Here is a 13,535-nt window from a genome sequence, read left to right on the forward strand (position 1 = left end):
TTGAGGCATGCATTAGTACATGTATCTTAAAATTATATTACTGCAAAATCAAAAAAGTTTAAGAAAATGTAACTACTGGTGACATGTGCTTCAAATATAAAAAGGAGAGAAAAATATAAAAAAGAACTGAAATAGTATATTGCACATGCAAGATAAAAATATAATAAGAGTTTTTTTTCTTTTTTTTTTAATTTTATAGTATTTTATTTGATCATTTCCATGCATTTTTCATTAAAGACAAAGATCATTTTCTTTTCCTCCCTCCCACCCCCCCCGTGGCCTACGCGTGATTCCACTGGTATCATATGTGTTCTTGACTTGAACCCATTGCCATGTTGTTAGTATTTGCATCAGAGTGTTCGCTCCGAGTCTTTCCTCTGTCATGTCCCCTCAGCCATTGTAGTCAGGCAGTTGCTTTTCCTTGGTGTTTCTATTCCCTCAGTTTGTCCTCTGCTTTTGGATAGTGTTTTTTTCTCCTTGATCCCTGCAGATTGTGCAGGGACATTACACCACCACTAATGGAGAAGTCCATTATATTCGATTATACCACAGTGTGTTTGTCTCAGTGTACAATGTTCTCCTGGTTCTGCTCCTCTCGCTCTGCATCACTTCCTGGAGGTTGTTCCAGTTCACATGGAAATCCTCCACTTTATTATTCCTTTGAGCACAATAGTATTCCATCACCAACATATACCACAATTTGTTCAGCCATTCCCCAATTGATGGGCATTCCCTCATTTTCCAATTTTTGGCCACCACAAAGAGCGCAGCTATGAATATTTTTGTACAAGTCTTTTTGTCCATTATCTCTTTGGGGTACAAACCCAGCAGTGCTATGGCTGGATCAAAGGGTAGACATTCTTTTATCGCCCTTTGTGCATAGTTCCAAATTGCCCTCCAGAATGGCTGGATCAGTTCACAACTCCACCAGCAATGAATTAATGTCCCTACTTTGCCACATCCCCTCCAGCATTCATTACTTTCCATAACTGTCATGTTAGCCAATCTGCTAGGTGTGAGGTGATACCTCAGAGTTGTTTTGATTTGCATGTCTCTGATTATAAGAGATGTGGAGCACTTCTTCATGTGCTTATTAATAGTTTTGATTTCTTTATCTGAAAACTGTCTATCCATGTCCCTTGCCCATTTATCAATTGGGGAATGGCTTGATTTTTTGTACAACTGATTTAGCTCTTTATAAATTTGAGTAATTAAACCTTTGTCAGAGGTTTTTATGAAGATTTTTTCCCAACTTGTTGTTTTCCTTCTGATTTTAGTTACATTGCTTTTGTTTGTACAAAAGCCTTTTAATTTGATGTAGTCGAAATTATTTATTTTACATTTTGTGATTCTCTCTATGTCTTGCTTGGTTTTAAAGTCTTTCCCTTCCCAAAGGTCTGACATGTTTACTATTCTGTGTTTACCCAATTTACTTATGGTTTCCTTCTTTATGTTTAAGTCTTTCACCCATTTTGAATTTATCTTGGTGTAGGGTGTGAGGTGTTGATCAATTCCTAATCTCTCCCACACTGTCTTCCAATTTTCCCAGCAGTTCTTATCAAATAGTGAATTTTTGTCCCAAGACCTGGGATCTTTGGGTTTATCGTATACTATCTGGCTGAGGTCGCTTTCCTGTTGATTATTTCAATTTGCTTTTTGGTTGAATCTCTAGGATTCTTTAAGTAGACCATCATGTCATCTGCAAAAAGTGATAACTTGGTCTCCTCCTTGCCTATTTTGATGCCTTCAATTTCTTTTTCTTCTCTAATTGCTACTGCTAGTGTTTCTAGTACAATGTCAAATAGTAGAGGTGATAATGGGCATCCTTGTTTCACTCCTGATCTTATTGGGAATGCATCTAGTTTATCCCCATTGCAAATGATATTAGCTGATGGTTTTAGATATATACTGTTTATTATTTTTAGGAATGACCCTTCTATTCCTATGCTTTCTAGTGTTTTTAATAGGAATGGGTGTTGTATTTTATCAAAGGCTTTTTCTGCATCTATTGAGATAATCATGTGGTTCTTGTTGGTTTGCTTGTTAATGTGGTCAATTATGTGGATGGTTTTCCTAATATTGAACCAGCCCTGCATCCCTGGTATAAATCCTACTTGATCATGCTGGATGACCTTTCTGATCACTTGCTGAAGTCTTTTTGCTAGTATCCTATTTAAGATTTTTGCATCTATATTCATTAGGGAGATTGGTCTATAGTTTTCTTTCTCTGTTTTTGACCTGCCTGGTTTTGGAATCAGTACCATGTTTGTGTCATAAAAGGAGTTTGGTAGAACTCCCTCTTTGCTTATTATGTCAAATAGTTTGTATAGTATTGGGATTAACTGTTCTCTGAATGTTTGATAGAATTCACTGGTGAATCCATCAGGCCCTGGGGATTTTTTCTTAGGAAGTTCTTTGATGGCTTGGTGGATTTCATTTTCTGATATGGGATTATTTAAGAATTCTATTTCCTCTTCTGTTAGTCTAGGCAGTTTGTATTTTTGTATATATTCATCCATATCACTTAAATTGGTATATTTATTGCCATATAATTGGGCAAAGTAATTTCTAATGATTGCCTTAATTTCCTCTTCCTCAGAGGTGATGTCCCCCTTTTCATCTTTGATGCTGTTAATTTGCTTTTCTTCCTTCCTTTTTTTAATTAGATTGACCAGTACTTTGTCTATTTTGTTTGTTTTTTCAAAGTACCAGCTTCTTGTGTTATTTATTAAATCAATAGTTCTATCACTTTCAATTTTATTAATTTCTCCCTTAATTTTTAGGATTTCTAGTTTGGTTTTCTGCTGGGGGTTTTTAATTTGGTCACTTTCGAGTTTTTTTATTTGCATTTCCAATTGATTGATCTCTGCTCTCCCTAGTTTGTTAATATATGCACTCAGGGATATGAATTTACCTCTGATTACAGCTTTGGCTGCATCCCAAAAGGTTTGAAAGGATGTCTCGCCATTGTCATTTTCCTCAATGAAATTATTAATTGTTTCTATGATTTCTTCTCTAACTAAACGATTTTGGAATATCATATTGTTTAGTTTCCAATTAGTTTTTGATTTGGTTTTCCATGTACCATTACTGATCGTTATTTTTATTGCCTTGTGGTCTGAAAAGGCTGCATTTATTATTTCTGCTTTTCTGCATTTGTGTGCCATGTTTCTGTGACCTAATGTATGGTCAATCTTTGTGAATGTGCCATGTGGTGCTGAGAAGAAGGTGTATTCCTTTTTATCCCTATTTATTTTTCTCCATATGTCTATTAATTCTAATTTTTCTAAGATTTCGTTCACTTCTTTTACCTCTTTCTTATTTATTTTTTGATTTGATTTATCTAAATTTGATAATGGTTGGTTCAAGTCTCCCACTAATATGGTTTTACTGTCTATTTCTTCCTTCAATTCTCCTAGTTTCTCCATTAGAAATTTGGGTGCTATATTATTTGGTGCATATATGTTGATTAGTGATATTTCCTCATTATCTAAAGTCCCTTTTAACAAAATATAATAACCTTCCCTATCCCTTTTGATCAGGTCTATGTTTGCTTTGGCTTTATCAGATATCATGATTGCCACTCCTGCCTCCTTTCTGTCACTTGAGGCCCAGAAGGTCTTACTCCATCCTTTAATTCTGACCTTGTGGGTGTCTACCCGCCTCATGTGTGTTTCTTGGAGACAACATATGGTAGGGTTTTGGATTCTAATCCATTCTTCTATTTGTTTACATTTTATGGGTGAGTTCATCCCATTCACGTTCAATGTTATGACTGTCACTTGTGGACTCCCTGGCATTTTGATATCCTTCCCTAATTCTAACCTTTCTTCTTCAGCTCTACCTTTTAGTCCAGTGATTTACTTTAAATCAGTCCCCCCTGTATTTCCCTTTCTACCCCCCTCCCTTCTCATTCCCTCCCTTATTTTCCCCTGTAGTCTTTTTAAAAATTCCCCCCCCACCCTCTCCCTCCCTTGTACTGCTTCCCTCCCCACCAGTCTGTTTTTTACCCTTCTACTCCTCTATAGGGCGCAAATCTATTCTCTTCCCCAATGGATTGGATTGTTCTTCCCTCTTTGGGTCAGTTTCAAAGTACGTAAGAGTTGAATATTTCCTATCTCCGACCTCTTTACCCTTCCAGTGTATCGATGTTCTCCCCCCTCCCGCCATGAGCTTCTTTGTGACATATAAATTTAACCCCATTTGTTTCTTTTCCCATTTCTTTTAGTCATAACCTCTTTTCTTTTTTAGCTTTAGTCATGTATATATATATATATATATGCATACACATGTATATGTATTTATGCATTCATATCTCTATATACCTATTTATGTCTTGTCCTTTCATCCTATACAGTTTGTCCCTTCCCTCTGAGTGTAGTTCTTCTAGCTGCTTAGGTGATAGCAACAGTTTTTAAGAGTTGCCAATGACCTCTTTTCTTATAGGGATACATATCATTTTAACTTATTGAGTCTCTTAAAAAAAACTTTGTTGTTGTTGTTGTTGTTTTTCCCCTCTTTTTTAATTACCTTTTGATGATTCTCTTGAATTCTGTGGTTGGACTTCGAATTTTCTGTTCAGGTCTGGTCTTTTATTTATGAATGCTTGGAATTCCTCTGTTGTGTTAAATGACCATACTTTCCCCTATAAGAATATAGTCAGTTTTGATGGGTATTTTATTCTTGGCTGTAGGCCTAGTTCCCTTGCTTTCCGGAATATCATATTCCATGCCTTTCGGTCCTTCAGTGTGGATGCAGACAGATCCTGTGTTATCCTCACCATGTTTCCATGGTATCTGAATGGTTTCTTTTTGGCAGCTTGTAATACCTGTTCTTTTATCTGATTGTTTTTGAATTTGGCTATAACATTTCTTGGTGTTGTCAGTTGGGGATTAAAAACAGGGGGTGATCTGTGGATTCTTTCAATCTCCACTTTCCCCTCTTGTTCTAGGATTTCGGGACAGTTTTCCTGGATAATTTCCTCTAGTATTATGTCCAGGCTTTTTCTTTTGTCGTGGTCTTCTGGTAGTCCAATTATTCTTAAATTGTCTCTTCTTGAACGATTTTCTAAATCGTCTGTTTTGTGAATGAGATGCTTCATATTTTCCTCAATTTTTTCATTCTTTTTGTTTTGTCTTATAGTGTCCTGCTGCCTTGTGAGGTCACTTGATTCTAGTTGTTTTACTCGGGTTCTTAAAGATTGGATTTCATCTTTGGCTTTTTGGTCGTCTTTTTCCTTCTGGTCTGAGTTTCTTTGAAGATTGTCTTTCATCCTCTTTATCTCGTCTTTCATCTCCTTTGCTTCATCTTTCATCTCCTTTGCCTCATTTTCCAGCTGGATGATTTTGGCTTTCAGGACACTATTTTCTTGTTTTAGTTCAAGTGCCTCTGTTTCCAGATGACTTATCTTAATTTTTAAGTTCTTTTCCCAATTGTCTTCAGCCTCTCTTAGCTGTGTTTTGAGTTCTTCTACAGCCTGTATCCAATTCGCTGGGATTTCTGGTTTATCGTTTGCTGATCTCTCCCCCTCTGTTCCATTTGGTGAGTAGTAGCTGTCTATTGTAGTTTCTTTCTTCTGTTTCTGTTGTTTGTTCAAATTCACCCCTTCTTTCCTCCCTGTATTTGTCTGTGCTCTTGTTCCTCTCATTTTTTTGTTTTTTAGGGACTTCTATCAGTCTCCCCTCTTGGAGCTTTAACAGAGGATCTCTTGGTGTAATCTCTGAGGGAGGGTTGTTGGGGGTTTGAGCTTTCCTGTCCTCTGGAGGCTTTTGATTGGCTTAAAGTTCAGCAGTCAGTGAGGATGGATGGGGAGCCTGGGCTTCCCTGTGTTCTGGAGACTTTTGATGGGATTGAGTTCAGCTTATTTGGGATGGGTTTATTCTGAGTTTTAAACTTCCTGGACGGCTGGAGCAGATATGGAGGATCTCTAAAGCTCTGGCCAGGCTGCCAGGTCTATGCTCCTTCTAGGCTGCCATCTTGACTTCGCCTCTAGGTTTATGTTTTTTCAGAAGACCCAGCTCAGGTTCAGCTGGTTCTTTCAGAAGACCCTGCTCTCTAAGGGGGGAGAGGTCGTGGCTTGCCTGGACTCTAATGGCTCCTGATGGGATTAGGTTCAGGTAGTGTGGGCCAAATGATCCTGGAGCCAAAAAAAAAAGAAGAAAGAGAAAAGCAGCAACCTCCTCTTCCACAGTCTGTGTTGAATGCCCGGAAACTGGCCCGGGTTACTTTCAAGGCAAGCTCCCCGTAGCACCCCCCTTGCCAGCCCTGAGTTCTCCGTCCTCTCAGCAGCTCTAAGGGCTCCTGATGGGATTAGGTTCAACTGGTTCTTTCAGAAGACCCTGCTCTCTAAGGGGGGAGGGGTAGTGGCTTGCCTGGACTCTGATGGCTCCTGATGGGATTAGGTTCAGGTAGTGTGGGCCGAATGATCCCGGAGCCAAAAAAAAGAAGAAAGAGAAAAGCAGCAACCTCCTCTTCCTCAGTCTGTGTTGAGTGCCCAGAAACTGGCCCGGGTTACTTTCAAGGTAGGCTCTTCGGAGCCACCCCTTTGCCAGCCCTGAGCCCTCTGTCCTTTCAGTAGCCCTGAGGGCTCCCGATGGGATTGGGCTCAGCTGGTGCCCCGAAGCTGGGTCCTCCCCCGAGACCCAGAGGGAAGAACCCAGCCAGGGGGCCACAGGCTTCCCCCTTCTCTCTATGCTTCCCTGCCGTCTGTGTTGGGCGCTCCGGAGACTGGCTCGGGTTGCTTTCAAGGTGAGTCCTCAGAGCCCTGAGGTTCCCGCTGCTGCCTTGGGCTCAGCACTCTGGGTTGGGGGGGATGGGTCCTGGGACCTTCTTTCTGTCTACCCCTTAGATCTGAGTGATCTAGGGTTCTGGCTTTTGGGGTGCGGTACCGTTTGATCCAGGTCCAGGAGGAGGTTTCCCCAGGTCTATCCTGTTGTTCAGCTTGAATTTCGGTGGCCTAGGAGCACTTTGTTTGCGATCGGTAGGGAAGGGTTTCGGAGGTCTGAACTTTCGATGCTTCTACACCGCCATCTTGACTGGAAATCAATAAGAGTTTTAAAAATTCAAAAATGTAGCTTATAATCATTGACACCCTGTGTCAGCTAAGAAAATATAGAATGCAAGGCTTTTTCACCAAAAACTGAGATCCAATTCCTCTTCATATCTTGCCATGATCCACTGTGATTATAAGCAGATGAATTGAACAGTAGTACAAATATGTATCAATATCCCCAAAATTTTCAATAGCCCAATTAAGTACAATAGCAAACAAACACACTATCATATTTCACATAAGTTGCTGTATGGAATTTTTTAAAGCCTTTGAATTGATGGATATTTGTCACAATTTTTACAAATGTAGCAAATCTTTCAACCTTTGTAAACATATTTTTAAACAAAGTAAAACTCATTTTGGGTTTAGAACATCATCAAGAATCTAGATATCATTCTGGTGGAAGTTAACTAGTGAGCCAAAGAGTTATAAATGAGGGGTGCTCCTATTTTGGAGGCTTCTAGGGGTACAAATGCCCTGGGAATAACTGTCTAACTTCCATTCACATTTTTATAATGTGGGAGTTGGGGGTTAAAATGTATTTCACTTCAGCTATTAGAGTGGGCCTTACACCTCATGTTAGGGGTAGGCAAAAATGACCATAGATTTTTACAAAAAATCCTAAAAATCATGTCTAAAGAACCCTTAAAACCAATTGAGATATTTAGCACATTAAATTTTCCAAAGGTTGTTATAGCAATTTTCTGATGGAGTCCATCTATACTCTATGTGACAATTTACAAAGTCAAAAATAGAAAAGCTTTTTTTTTTATATTTGGGGTTATTCAATAATATTTGTTCATTATGGTTATAGGGGAAAAGCAATAGAATATAACAGTAGTTAAAACTCAGTACATTAAAATGCTTCAGTATAACAGAATAGTATGGATGCAGTAATATATCAACTTAAAATCCCAATGTTAAACCTTAAACAAAATAATCAGCAAAATGCAATAGAATACAAAGGTTTTTATAAAACGTTGGAGTCTGAAATGCCTTAAAATATAACCTCCAATCTCTTTAAAGTTCCTTGGTTTTTTTTTACCCATTTAGATGCCTCTTGTCAGAAGGCAGAAGATTGGTATGGGGTAGGCAATGGGGTTTAAGTGACCCATCCAAGGCCACACAGCTGGGAAGTGTCTGAGGCCAGATTAGAACCCAGGACCTCCCCTCTCTAGGTCTGGCTCTCAATTCATTGAATCACCCAGCTGCCTCCCAAAATTTTGCTAGAGTTGCCGGGAGCTGAATATTTCCCCTGGCACACAGGTGAAATAAATGAAAGAATCAATATAGTTAAAAAAATATCCTTTTAAAGTAGACATGCTTTAAGTTTCCTGTTAGGAAAAGCCTCTACTATCTTTCCCTTTCTTTCTCCCCTCCTTTGATCCCCTGTTCCCAGTCCACTTGGAGGCTACTTGTAGCCCAAGGAAAAATTCATCACTCCGTTTTTACCAGTCAGTGGAAGTGAGTCCTGAGCCTGGGGTGATGATTCAGAATTGCTGGGCCAAGGGGTTCATCTGGGTTGGGATTTCAGGCAGTGGGGAAGGCCAGGGATGGGATCAAGGGAGTGGCAGTCTGGGACAAACAGCAAACAGGTCTGGAGTGGATGGCTTCAGGCAGGCAGGCAGTGATGGGCTGGGCCTGGCCAGGAGCCAGTGAGCTATCTAATGGCTAGAATGAGCTGCATCAGCAACAGCTTTGCGAAGGTAAAAAACTTTGGCCAGAGAAACATGGCTTAAAAAAAAATCTAGGCAGTAGCTATGAAAAACTAAACTTAGTAACTGTAGAGAAAAGAATAAGAAGATTGAGGGTATTTCGTTTTTCCGACATGGTAAATCAAAACTGTAGCATTTAAAATTAGTTTTTTTCTGCTAAAAGTATTATATTTTATGAGGCTTATTAAGTTTTAAGAAATTAAGAAAATACAAAATAAGAAAGCATGTGCCTAGGAGGGCTGAATGGCCCATTCACATACACTACATCATGAGAGATCTGGTCTTATTTATTGATCGTTCCTCTTTTATGAGGGATGGCATATTTTACACTGGAGCTGCTGTAGTCACAGAATTTGCCATTGAGTGGTCAGCTTCACTGCCTTCTAATATTAGTGTTCAAGGGGCAGAACTCATAGCTCTGAAACATGCCTGTATAATTGCCGAGGATAAAAAGGTAACAATATGGATTCATATGGATTCTAGATATGCTTTTGGCATTTGTCACTCAGTTGGGATGCTATGGCTCCAGAGACGATTTTTAATTTCATCTGGAAAATCTATAGCTAATACAGAAATTATTAATGAAGTTCTTTCCGCTCTCCAGCTGCCTGAAGCCCTAGTTGTAGTTCATTGCTCTGCCCATAGAGGTGACACTGGCCTTGTCTCTAAGGGAAATGATCGAGCAGATGTCACTGCAAAGCTAGCAGTCATAGAAGGGTCTGAATTAATTTTAACATTAACAACCACTGATTACTTAAATTTATCACTTTCCTATAATGAAAAGGAAGTGAACAATGGAAGCAAAGTAGGAAGAGAGACTCAGTAGGCTTTACAGCCAGTTTAAATAGAAAATTTTTATCTCACTCAGGTGGGAATCTCAGTGAGATTAGAGGACATCCTGGGAACTAGAGCAAGGACTTCTGGGGATAGAAGTCTGGGGTTCAAATCTCCATTTTTACACACGCCCCCATTAATGATGTGTATGCAGGAGAAAAAGGCTTAGCCTGTATGGGGGGATGTCCAAAAAGCATCTCAAATGGTGAGATGTATAGATCTCCTCTGAGTCTGCTTCAAAGATAAAAGAGGGCTAGAGGGAGAATTTCAGGCCATTTTACATGAGTCTCAGTGCATAATTTTAAGATCTCTACTTATTTTTTTAACTTGGCCTGAGCTCTGGAGATGATACAGTACATGGAATTTGGGATTAATCCCCCAAGACCAAATAGATAAAATGAGTTCCCCTCTCTCAATCAATTTATGCTGGCCAGCCAAAGTGAGAAATAATCTCTTTTAAGATGACCTTTGCAACAAAAGCTGTTGTAGCTCAGGTCCTAGGAGAAGCTTCCAGCCATCTGGTCAGCTGATTCATTATGACTAGACAAAATTTATTAGGTCCAACTTTGACATAATGATAAAATCAATTTGCAAATGCTCAAAAGATGGGTAAGCCAGAGGATGCCCACCAAAAAGCTTTGTGCGGAAAGGTATGCTGATTATAAGCTTGTCAGATGGAGCAGGCTGCACACACTTCAGAGACTATGGCTGTTATACCAGGGGTTAACCATACTCTTTTAACAGAGTCTATAATGCCCTGGGTGGCAAATTGGCCATTTTTGTGAATGGATAAGCATATTTGCTGATAAAAACTTGTAGAGAGTAGGAGTTTTCCTTCAGGTGATACCCATATTCTATTGATTAATTTTGCTTTAAACTTTTGTTTCCATTTTTCTACTTCTTGTTCATTATTAGACAGCGATAAATTTGAGTCTATTGTTGCCAAAGTTAAAATTAATTCAGGTCAGCTAGCTTTGCTGCAGTATCTGCCAGGTGGTTCCATCTAGAAATAGGGTCAGTTCCACCTGTATGGACAGAGCAATGAACTAGAGCTAGGGCTGCATGTATCTGGAGAGCAGAAAGCACTTCATTAATAATTTCTGCATTTGTGATACATTTACCAGCTGAGGTTGAAAAACTCCTTTGGAGCTATAATATAACTACTCTATGACATATTTCAAATGCATATCTAGAGTCCGTGTAAATTGTTGCCTTTTTATCCTTGGAAATTTTACAGGTGTGTTTAAGGACTATCAATTCTGTATCTTGAGCACTTATATTTTAGGGCAGTGAAGCTGACCACTCAGTAGCAGATTCTGTGACTATAGCAGCTCCAGTGTAGTGTATGCCATCCCTAATAAAAGAAGAAGTATCAGTGAATAAGATTACGTCTGGGTGTCTAAGGAGTGTTCAAGAGATTTTCTCGAGGCTTTTCAGCCATGGACACTAAAGATTCACAACTGTGTAATGGTTCTCCTGAAACTGGTAAATTTGGAAGCCAGTTAGGAGGATTAAGAACTCTACAGTATTTTATGGTAATATCCTCATTATCTAACAAATTTACCTTGTACCTTGCATGTCTTTGCAGAAAATTCCTGTGTTCTATGCATTGACAACAACGCTTTTACTTCATGTAAGCACATTATGATTAATGGGCATCCCAATAGTAAATCAATAGATTTATTTACTAACAACGCTGTGGCAAGTACACCTCTAAGACACTGTGGGGCTTCTGAAGCTACTGGGTCCAGCTGGGTTGAGTAATAAGCAACTGGACATCAAACAGGTACTAAAGTTTGAGTTAAAACAACTGAAACTGTCCCTTTCTGTTCATGGGCATACAAAGTAAATGGCTTTATGAAATCTGGGATGTCTAGAGCAGGGGAAGTCAGGATAGTCTTTTTTAATTTTAAAAGAGCTGACAGGTGTTCTGCCTCTAATCTAAGATGGTCAGGGATTGCATTTTTGGTCAGAGGTAAAAAGGGTTTAGTTATTTCCCCATAGCAAGGGATCCAATGCCTAGAAAACCCTGTTGCTCCTAAAATTGCCCTCAACTGTTTCTTATTGGAGGGAGTGCTCAATTTCTAAATATTGTCAATGTGCTTAGGGGAAATGGAGCAGACACCAACAGTTAAAATGAACCCTAAATATTCCACTTTGGGGGAAACACCACTGAAGTTTTGCCTTTGAGACCTTGTGACCTCTTTTATATAACTCTAAAAGATGTTTGCTATCTTCCCAGCATAGTGTGGTATTTGGTGAGACCAAGAGCAAATCATCTACAAATGGTATTGAACAGCATTCCTGAAAATTAATATTTTCTAAATCATGTTTCCTAGAATTTTCATGAATTGGTATTGAGAAAAATGTTGAACGCAAATCTACCACAATAAAATATATGGCTGTGCTGGGAATAGAGGAGATAATTGTGGTTGGTTTGGGAACCACAGGATGTCTTTTTATGACATGAGCATTTAAAGCCCTTAAACCCTGTGCAAATCCATGTGTAGGTTTTCCATCTGTGCCTAATTTAACCTTTTTTAGAGGTAGAATAGGTGTCTTGTATTCAGATTTCCATTGATTTATTATTATTCCTTGTACAATTAATGAATCTATCACTGGTGTAATTCCCTCAATTACCTCTTTAGAGAGGGGATATGGAAGACTGGAAAGAGGTGGATCACCTTTTGTCTTAATTTGAACAGGAGCATTGGAAGAATGTGGCCCAGAGAGTCTCAGGTATATCAGATGGTATTTTAAATATGGGAGGTTCCTTCACATACTGACAGTCTAAAAGAATTACAAAAAGTAAATTTAAGAATTACTCAGGCAATCATAGTGTAATAGAGTCATATTGAGAGCATATTATTGTGGTTCTAAGTTTGCATAAAAGACCTTTCCCTAACAAATTTATAGTGGACTCAGGCATTAAAAGGAAAAGATGTTCTACTAATAGGGGATCCAAAGACACCATCTGAAGAGAAAGCTCTGGGACCTTTATATGTGCTTCTTATACACCTACTACATTTAAATAGCTAGTAGAGTTGCAATCAGAATCAGGTTTACACATCAGTAGAGATATGGAAGCTCCAGCGTTCAAGAGGAAATCATAATACATGTCCCCAACCTTCAGGGTTACATGGGGTTCCTTATTATATGGGGGAGAATGGACTGGTATTACTGGCATTAAAACCTTAGGGTCCTGGTAATAAAAGGCTTTGTTCTATAATTCCAGGACCCTTTCTCCCCCCCTCACACCTTCATAAATATCCCTGGCTATTTCTCTGTGGTGCCCCACACTGAGGGGGATTTCCACCTTGAGTATAGTGTGGATGAGCCCCATTTTGGGTATTTTGGTGTGAGTTATCATTTGCCACATTCTAATTAGTATTTCCAAATATGTGTCTATTATTGTTATTATTTCTAAAGTTGTTATTATTTCTATTTGCCTGATTCTACTTTCTACTGATCATTATTACATGGCCCCTTTTCCCACAGAAGTAACACATTAATAGTTGATTTTTGGTTTCCTGCAAAGAGGCCATGGCCACTCCATGATTAACATTCCCTTTTTCAATTTTTTTCTGTTAGTACTCTTATTTCTTTCCTTAAGGCCTCCACTAAGCCACTGTTTTCTTCATCTTTCTTTTCATGGCCATTAAAGATATAAACTGCTACTCTTCTTTTCAGTTCCTCGACATCCATATTAGCCCAGTTTGGGGCAATTTTAAAATAGTCTTTGACCACTTTACAACAGTTTTTTTTTTTTTACAAGGTGTCTTCTTAATTGTCTGATATTCCTTACTCTGGAGAGATCCAGGTCTATATATATCTACCTCTCTGCTCAATAAGTCTATCCATAAACTTGGAGTGATTTTTGTTATTTTTCTGCTTAAGATTTTCAAACTTTGTCCATGCAACAGGCCTTTGAGAAC

The sequence above is a fragment of the Monodelphis domestica genome, chromosome 3, assembly GCF_027887165.1.
Source record: "Monodelphis domestica isolate mMonDom1 chromosome 3, mMonDom1.pri, whole genome shotgun sequence".
NCBI lineage: Eukaryota > Metazoa > Chordata > Mammalia > Didelphimorphia > Didelphidae > Monodelphis > Monodelphis domestica.